Genomic DNA, 9671 nt, shown 5'->3' with positions numbered 1-9671 from the left:
ATTGTATTAAAGTCGTTGTATTTTATGTTAATCTTTTAACACTCAAGTCTGTCATCGTATGTCAAAAAATAATGTATAATATCGGCTATACCAGTTTCGAGATTCACTCGCATATTTTGTACTTCACTCGTAACAATATTATTAACTAATGCAATCGTTGCATGATAACAATATTTTCTAGGTAACGTAAACCGTTCCGAGCACAAATCGGTGTTATACGTATACCAAATAACGCAGTTTTTCAATCGAACAGCATTGCGCCCCAACACCCAAAAGAAAATTTTCGACGAAATCTCGACAAACTATAATACTTACCTACTGCCTATATTATCACGTAAGTGCGCATTTCGTCGACTACCCAACAGTTTATATAAAAACATTGAAATATGATGAATGATGATGGACACGAACAATATAATTAATGTACAATTATCGAAGATTTAGCGACACGAGTACACGACCTAGTCGGAATAATCGCACACATGCGCGACCCACTACACCATCACTACAGGTGTCCATACATTATATTTTAAATAGTCTTCTTATCGCGTGATGATAATAAACGATATTGTGAAGCACCAGACACGCATGTCGAGTGGGCACTAACCATAATAATATTTTTGTCTTCATTGTTATTGTTGTTATAGTTGTAGTTGTTTTTGTTGTCATTTACTTGTTTCCAGGTATATAGTACCTGGAAACGAAACAGATGTCGATTTTTTTTCGGTCTGGATCGTTTAACCGATGGTGATGCAATCGAACTACGATTCTCTTCGGCCGCACCGTGTGAATTCAACCAGGCGTCACAGTCTACAGACATTGCTCACCAGAAACAAAATTAAACTATAGATAGGTAATCTACATTGATGGTCCAGTCAGGTACAGTAAGGTGAATTTAATATAACCGAGAGGAGAACTCGCGGAAAGGAATATAATAGTAATTAGATACTCGCCCAAAATCAATTCTACAACATAATCCTGTGTAAACTAATTCTATGCAACAAGTGTTCTTCCTACAGGCGATAAAGGTAGACGACACGACGATAAAATCTAATGGCAATGATAATTTTATGATTGATTCATGTATACTACTCACGTTTGTTTCTTTCGCGAGATGTCATATCATTACTGCTGCAGGAATACGTCCGAACAAGATGTATTCTAGATCCCGAGATTCGTGTATTTGCGAATGAAAAAACAATTTAAAAACAGAGAAAAAGAAAAGCCTACAAAAAAAAAAAAAAATACTAAAAACGAAAACGAAAAACGACGACGACGGCAGCGACGACAGCGACGGAAAACAAAACTTAACGTCAACAAACACAGCGACGCACCGACTGTAGACGAGTGTGTGGGGCGGCAGACCGCGGCTGTCGTAGTAGAGCGGAGTTGCCTATAGGTGTAACTCATGGCAACCGGCGGCAGCAAAATTTACAGTGTGGCCATTGTCCCAATGCAAAACTAATTGAGAAATTATTGTACGATGCCTGTGGTATAGTTTTTGTTGTAGGAGTGACGCGTCACAAAAAAAATCAACAAAATCGGTACACAATTTCCCTCATATGAGTACAAAGATCCACCGTAAAGCTGACGAGACGTTTCTTAGGTAATCGTGTGACACAAACAGATCGCTGTGTATCGGTTAACGAGAAGAAAGTTCGAGAAAACCGACAAAAAGTTTCGTATCGCTGCGGACAGGATTCGAACCTGTGCGGGCAGAGCCCATTGGATTTCGAGTCCAACTCCTTAACCACTCGGACACCGCAGCTCGTGTTGGCAAGGTCGATAATCGTCGTTATTTAAGCGCGGGAGCGATTATACAATACCGATGCTAATATTATAATACAAATAATATGACAAATTTACAATTATGAATTAACTACAATAAATGATTTATGCATGATATTAAAAAAAACATAATTTAATCGGGATTAAAATGTAACATCACAACGCTTCGAAAAAAATGTGTGTTCCATTAACCCAACAATCCCCGCTAGGATTTAGGAAAGAGGCAATTATAAATTTTGAAAATTACTTGTGGGTCACCATACAGTGAAACAATTTAATCTACAAGTTCCTTGCTCATGTTTAAGATATACGAATAATAAGATAAAATAAATTAAAGATATTGCTTACCAGTGGCGTGCTCACGAGGGGGGGATCAGGGTGACAGAGTGTCATATCCCGCCTTTGGATTTGTTTGTAATAATATATTATCTACATAAAAAAAATTAAGGGTCTATGACAAGTCAAAAATGCATATCCCTCCTCCCACTTTCAAAACAGCTGAGCACGTCACTTTTGCTTAGGTACCTATAATAAGACGAAAAATAAATATTTTATTTTATTTATTCTTAAAGTGTAGAAAGTCGAATTTTAGAATATAAAATTCAGTTTTAATGTGAGCCGCACAAAATTTGTTAAAAGGCAACATGCGGCCTGTGAACCATATAGTGGGACCGCTTTAACACTTATAGACTATAGTAGTAGCATATTCACAGGGGGCTCAGGAGTAGGTACTGTACCCTCTCCTAAAGCAAAAAAAAACAGATACATGTTCCTACAGTATAGTTAAATACCTAATAACTTATTACTATAATAAGTATAAAAATTAATGACAAAAATTCTACAAAAGAAGAATTAAAAAAATTAACTGAATTTTACGAAGAAGATTTAAATCGTAATAATTTTTTGTTTTAGAAAAGATTAAAGGGATTGGCCAGGTTAAACATTCATAGGGAAGTTGAAATTACTGTTGATTAAGTAATAGATGAAAAAATCGAGACGACTGGAATTTATTTTATAAAATTATATTTTATTATGAATAGTGGCGTAGTGCGAAATATAATATATAATATTACATACCTACAAGTAAGGTTTTAAATTTGAAATATTTCACTTGCAAGTTGACGTGATTATAAACTTAAAGATATAATAATTTATATTTTATTTTAATTGAAATTAAATATTTCATGAAATTTTAAAACCCTACCTACAAGGCTACAAGCATATATTTAATTAAACCCCTCTCCATAAAGGAACTATTATAAATCATCGTAGTTTTTATTAATCAAACCTGTGTTGTAGGAGGGTCATGGGGGCCCCCCTTATACAAGTTTTAAGGAGGCGCCAAAAAGTTAGGTTAGTTAATGAAGGGGAGCGAATATTTTCAATTTTACCCCGGGCGCCAAATTATGATGACACGGCTCTGATATTAATTAATTACGTTTAAACTGTACCGACGTATTGTATACGAAATTTAGATATGATAAATAATACACAATAAGTATATTATGCCCACCTTTAGCGTTATTAGTCATTTACAAGGGGGGGGTGCTACTCGGGGGCCATACAATAATGTTAAAAATATGTAAGTAAATAAAGAAATTGTGTATCATTATTAATATATAAAATAGTATTAATTACTTTAAAGAGTTTTTAAACTTAAGTTATATTATTTTAAGTTTGACTATTATATTCAAATTAAATATGCTTTTTTTGCACATTTAGAAACAAATATACTTATAAACTATAGTACTTATATACTATATACTAATAAAAGATAACAGAAGAAACTTGAAGTTTTACTGTAGTACATGTACATTTGTGATAGTAAAATTTTAATAAAAATTTGGCTTTCCAAAAAATCTTTAAAATTTAATACAAGGTTTATTATAATTTATAAGTTGTTCTTAATGTAGTAAAAAAAAAATCAAAAATCGTTAGTCACAATTCTTGTTTATAAGCATTAAAAGTTCAAATGTTTACAAAATATGTCAAAATCGCGAAAATTTGCAAGGAATTTTGAAGTTTGAAATTCATACAATTTTTGTGATTTATATCTAAGGTTAAAAAACTCAATGCAAAGTTCTCCATAATTTTTTCTTCAAATAACAGTAAAAAAAAACTCCAGCGTCAATATAAAAAAAAATTTATGAGCGTACGAAATCGAATAAAATAACGATATACATATTACATATATTTAAATATATAGGTAATAATATAATATATCCTACTAATATTATCCTAGACTTACAAATCATCTCCTTTCATAACCGTTTTCGTAGGTATACAATGATACCTGTCATTGCATTCAAATTTCACACATTCTTTATAGTGACCTACTCATCGGATTTCCGTGTCTACTATACAGCAGAGCGATATCCACTTGCCCACCTTTTTTTGATTATTTACCTAGAGATATTACATATTTTGCCCAAAATATTTTTAGCAATACTTTCCTGAAAATATGGTATAAACTAGAGATGTTCCGAGTACCCGGCAATTACTCGATGGCCGAGTAGGTACTCGATATCATATTTAAGACTCGGTTCTTACCCAGTACCCGTCGTAATGCTAAATTTTTACCCGGCATTTACTCGGTACCCGGCGTAATACCTTCATTTTTACCCGGTCCTTGCTCGGTACCGGCGTAATACCTACATTTTTACCCGGCTCTTACTCGGTAGACTCCGTAAAAAGATTCGCTCACACGACAGTACGACACAACTAATTTTCGCAATGCAATATTTTTCCTTATTGGAATAGTAGCAAAGTGGCTGTTTATCGATAAATCTATTTTTAATTATTTCCTATTATGAGGCACTATGAATTTGGGGAAAATACAACTGCGAGCAAGCTACCTATGTACATGTCAGAAATGACAGGTTAATAAATTATTAGGTAATAATCTAGCCTCAGAATGCTGAACAACTTTTATTTGTTCACCATAATATAAATAAATTTTAAAATATATTTTTTATTGTATTATAATAATATTATTAATTACTGACGGGGTACCTAATAATACCTATTATAATTTTATTTGTTTTATTTTTTATATTTTATGTTAATACTATTAATACTCAATAGTGTTTCTTTCTATGGTTGGCTAAGTAGTATATTATAATTGCTTAACTAATAATTATTAACTATTATTTATTAAATACCCAATAGTCAATACCAAGTGTTTAAAAAAAAAAATTTTACTCGGTCAGTATTCGGTACTCGGTTAGTATTAAAAATTTTACTCGGCCAGTACTCAGTACAGTAGGTTTATAACAAATTATCTACCTGGAACATCTCTAGTATATAAACACAATTTAAGATTTTTGTTGCGATTTTTATAGACCATTCAAAATTGAAATAATTTTTAAATTTTCTTAATATTTTATAGGGAGGGCTGCAGCCCCCCCCCCAGCTCTCCCCTGGCTACGCCACTAAGTCAAAATTTTTTTAATATCCGAATTTGGAATTAATTTATGGAAATAAGGAGAAGTATTAGGAAAGCTCAATAAAATAAAATTCAGACTTTTCAAAGTATTGATTTTTAGAAAATTAACCAATACACTTCCCTTTATTTCAAATATACACTCCGTAAAGATCTTAAAATAATGACAGTACATACACAAAGAAGCTATTCATTTTTTTTTCTTGAAAGAAAGAAATTCCATATTAGACTATTATTCATACCAATTCACTAAATCAAAAACTGCATTTCCATGTAGGGTATTCCTTCAAGACGCTATAAGAGTAAATTGTGACGCAATATCTTTTAAATGAATAAAAACAAATGTTGATACATTTTTTTATTATATATTTCCGTATAGGTACAGATATGAATATAACTATAAAAAAAACTTATTGAAAAGCAATTATTATAAATTTACTTACCTATACAACGCAAATATATCGTTACGATACGTCGATACACATCTAAATAATAACTATAACAAATGGTTATATTAATTACCTAAAAATAAAAATAATAAATTCTTTTTAATGCATAAGTCTATTTAAAAATTTTCCTTATATATCGAACATATAGAGTAAATTAAACGTCATGCGAAGTATCTAGGTACTATATAATATTCATTTTTAATGAGCATAAGTTATACCTAACTCATAAGTCATAATAAGTCATAACTAAACGGAATCATTAAATATAGTAAAAACTATGACCTGAAAGTGTTCTTATATACAGTGATTGAGTGGTAAACGCCAAGATAAAACATATATTTTAAACTTTTGACAACCTATTAGGAAAAGATTAAAACATTTTTAGATGAGTGCATGTGCAGTGGATAAAATTATAAATAGATAAGGATACCCTCTTATAATTTAATAACAATTTTTAGTTGTTATAAATGACTCATAATAAAGTTCTATATATTATTTTTATTATGCAATTCGTAAATAAAACGATTTCAGAAAAAAACATTATGCTTAAATAAATATAATTGTATATGTTGTAAGTAATTACTAATTACTATTTCAACATTTAAAATATTTATCTTTATAGATAAAATGAAAAGTTATACTTTTCAAGACCATATTAAAAAGATGTTATAAGTACCTATATTTCTAGTATGTAAGAAATCATAAAATTAATAAAATTATTTTTTTTAATTTTAAATGGTTGTGATTGTGAATCTTTCGTATGTATAAGAGAATTTCTTGGTAATCGGAGAACGAATTTAAAAATCTATTCAATAAAATGTAACTATTACTAAGTGATTTTACTAGGTGAAGATGAATAAGCTTGATTTTTTTTAAATAATGCATAACAGGTTGATACAATTTTGACAATTTTGTTATTGTCTATTGATTAAAAACAATCGAACCTGTGTCAAAATCACTACAATTAATAATGAAAAAAATGATTCAAACCGATAAAATGTAGTATTTTATTTTTCCATATCGACAATAGCTATTAAATTACTATTGACTAGATATTCGTGTTTTAATATTTTGATTAAATTGACAAACTTATGTGTTTTCTAAAATAAGTATTCTGCAAGATAATATACGACTTATTTATAATAAATATATAATATAATTTGTACACTATATATTATATGTATATACCATATATTATATATTACTGGATATGCCTTCTAAATAAATTCTAAATCCTAAACAGGTGGGCATAATATATTTATTTACTAACGTACTTACGTATTTATATCCAAATTAGTGTACGATACGTTGGTATCTACTACCTATAATATAGAACAGGGGTGGCCAACCAGACGATCGCGACACCCTTTCGCTTTCGCATTTTCTTAAATTTTTGAATTTTTTTCAGTAAACAATTAAAATATTTTTTATTAGTCAAATTATACCTATATCTTTGTATATCCTACGAATATAAAAATTATATTTAGAAAAAAACAATAAATAACTATTAAAAACGGGATTATACACAACTATCGATTAAAAGAAGTGTAACACGCGTGAACAATGAACATATAATATATTTTTTGTTTATTGAAAACCTTTTTTTTTTTTTGGTCGATCGCGACAACCTAGAAAATCTCGGAGGTCGATCACAAGTCTATTAAAGTTGACCACCCCTGGTATAGGATATAGGTTAAAACGTTAGGTACCTACTTTATGTGGCCTGCGGGCCACATGTGGCGTTTGAACAAATTTTGTGCAGCCCGCAATAAAACTAAATTGTTGTAAATTCTAAAATTCAAAACTGAATAAGGGCGGGTACCAGTTGCCTTCAAAAGTACCTTTTTTTATACCAATGCCCCCCCCCCCAAACTACCTAAAATAAAATGTACTAGTTGTCCTCACATATTGTTATAGGTAAGTATAGATGATTATAATACCAATCCATAAAATAGAAGAGGTAAATATGTAAGTAATAATAATACTTATAGGTAATTAAAGGATAAATACAATAATTATAAGTGGAATAATGTAATTTGTCAGAATAGGTAAAATAGTATAAAATGATAAAAAAACATAAATATTTACAATTATATATATATTATAAAGATAAGTAGGTAATGTAAATTATAACATAAAAAAATAGTATAAAATGATAGGTAAAATTTATAAAAATAATATGAATAGGTACAATAGAATAATAAATATACTTAAACGCGTCTAAAATTACACACTCTGGTAAAATACTTTCTTTGTACCAGGTGAGCTATTATTATTAATACAATTACTACCATTTTTATATACTATGATTATTATTTAGATATTTACCTCCTCTATTTTACAGTATATAATAATATATGAGGGCAACTGGTACATTAGTTTGAGGGCAACTGGTTAATTATTAAAATGCCAAAAACAGCCGTTGAAGGCAACTGGTCAACACCCCTAAATAGAGTAAATAAAATAAAATACGTATTTTTTTGGTTTCAGTGTAATGTTATATGCAATAACTTATATTTATCTTATCTATAATTATTTTTGCTTATTTTATCGTTTTTATTGTTATTGAATCATTGGTTACCTATATGTGTAGGTACGATAATGAATTTAAAGATTATTATTTAATCCATATCATTAATAGTAATCATCACTATATAACTCAACGTCTCAACACACTGAATTTTCTAAAACTTACCCTCTCCCATCTAAAGAAAGAAAAATAATGGAATGAAAAAAAGGAAGTTTTTCTGAAAAACAATTCATGTTACGGTTTTCTAATAAAAATGAACTTGCAACAAAGTATCTTACGAAGTAACACATTTGATAGCCAAACATATGAAACCATTTTCGGATGCTGAGCTTTTAAAAGATTGTATTGAAAATGTTGTAAATACTAAAATATATTTTCTAATTTTAAAGAAATACATGACTAAATTTCAAATCTGTAGTTATCTGACACTATACATAACTACATATATTCGTATGATTGAACATCTTTGAAATCAAGTATTCAATTCAATAAATCGAATTAGTAGACTGTCAATTTTTTTCTTTAGAATTAGATTGGTTCGTAAACATTAGCTCTACTTCTCAATTAAATTTGTCATTAGATTTTGTTTAAAATATAATAATATTAAACTCGTGGCATGGATTATTTTAAAACAATATCTACATTTTTTGAAAAATATATAGAATAAATTGACAAATTTTAATTTCTCTGGTGTCTTTCAAAAATTGGAAATAATTCTGGTTTTATTTCTCTTATAAAAAATAAAATTAATAAATTTCGATGTAAAGTTTCCAAATGATTTTAGCATTGTCATAGAAAATATAATTCAAATTGTTGCTTTGAACAATGCCAAAGATTTAAACCACCGAAAATTTAAAGAAATTCTTTCGTAGCTAAATTCTCAATATAGTGGTATATTATGATATATACTGAAGTGTAATGGCTAAGCAAATGTTAAGTCTAGGAACGAATTTTGTTTTTTTGTGAAAATATGTATTTATTTATTCACGAACAAAAAACTGAATTTCCAGAAATTAAAACTTTAAAATTCTAGTACAAACTTGCATTTCTTGCAAATGTAACTCAAAGTTTAAATATACTTCAAACTAATTTGTAAGGAGAAAATAAACTTATCACGCACATGATCAATAAGGTTTTTGCATTTAAAGTAAAACTCAAAATAATGAAGAAGTATCAGATAATGATTTTTCAAGTTTTCTCAAATTCGATTTAACTACAAAATAACGTATTTTCTAACAAAACTGACAATTAAACTCTTAATCTTCAATTTCTTGATCTACTGGACACTATAAAAAAAGAAATTAACAGTCGTTTCAATGATATAAAACACTTTCGTAGTACATTTCGTTGTCTTGAAAATCTGTGGTTTTAAAATTAATATTTTTAATTGCAATGCTGAAAAGCGAATTAATAGACTTACAACAGAAGATAACATTAATAGATATTTTTAATGAAATAAATA

The 9671-nt window shown here is 29.0% G+C and overlaps 1 non-coding gene across 1 annotated transcript; it reads right to left on the bottom strand.

Moving 5' to 3' along the window:
- Positions 1 to 1686: 1686 nt before the first annotated feature.
- On the bottom strand, positions 1687 to 1768 carry Trnas-cga (transfer RNA serine (anticodon CGA)). The gene has a single exon. It is a non-coding gene; the product is annotated as a tRNA-Ser (tRNA).
- Positions 1769 to 9671: the final 7903 nt, after the last annotated feature.

The sequence above is a fragment of the Rhopalosiphum padi genome, chromosome 2 (genome assembly GCF_020882245.1).
Source record: "Rhopalosiphum padi isolate XX-2018 chromosome 2, ASM2088224v1, whole genome shotgun sequence".
NCBI classification, from domain to species: Eukaryota; Metazoa; Arthropoda; class Insecta; order Hemiptera; family Aphididae; genus Rhopalosiphum; species Rhopalosiphum padi.
Note: the sequence above shows the minus strand (reverse complement) of the source record. Positions and strands in the feature narration are given on the sequence as shown.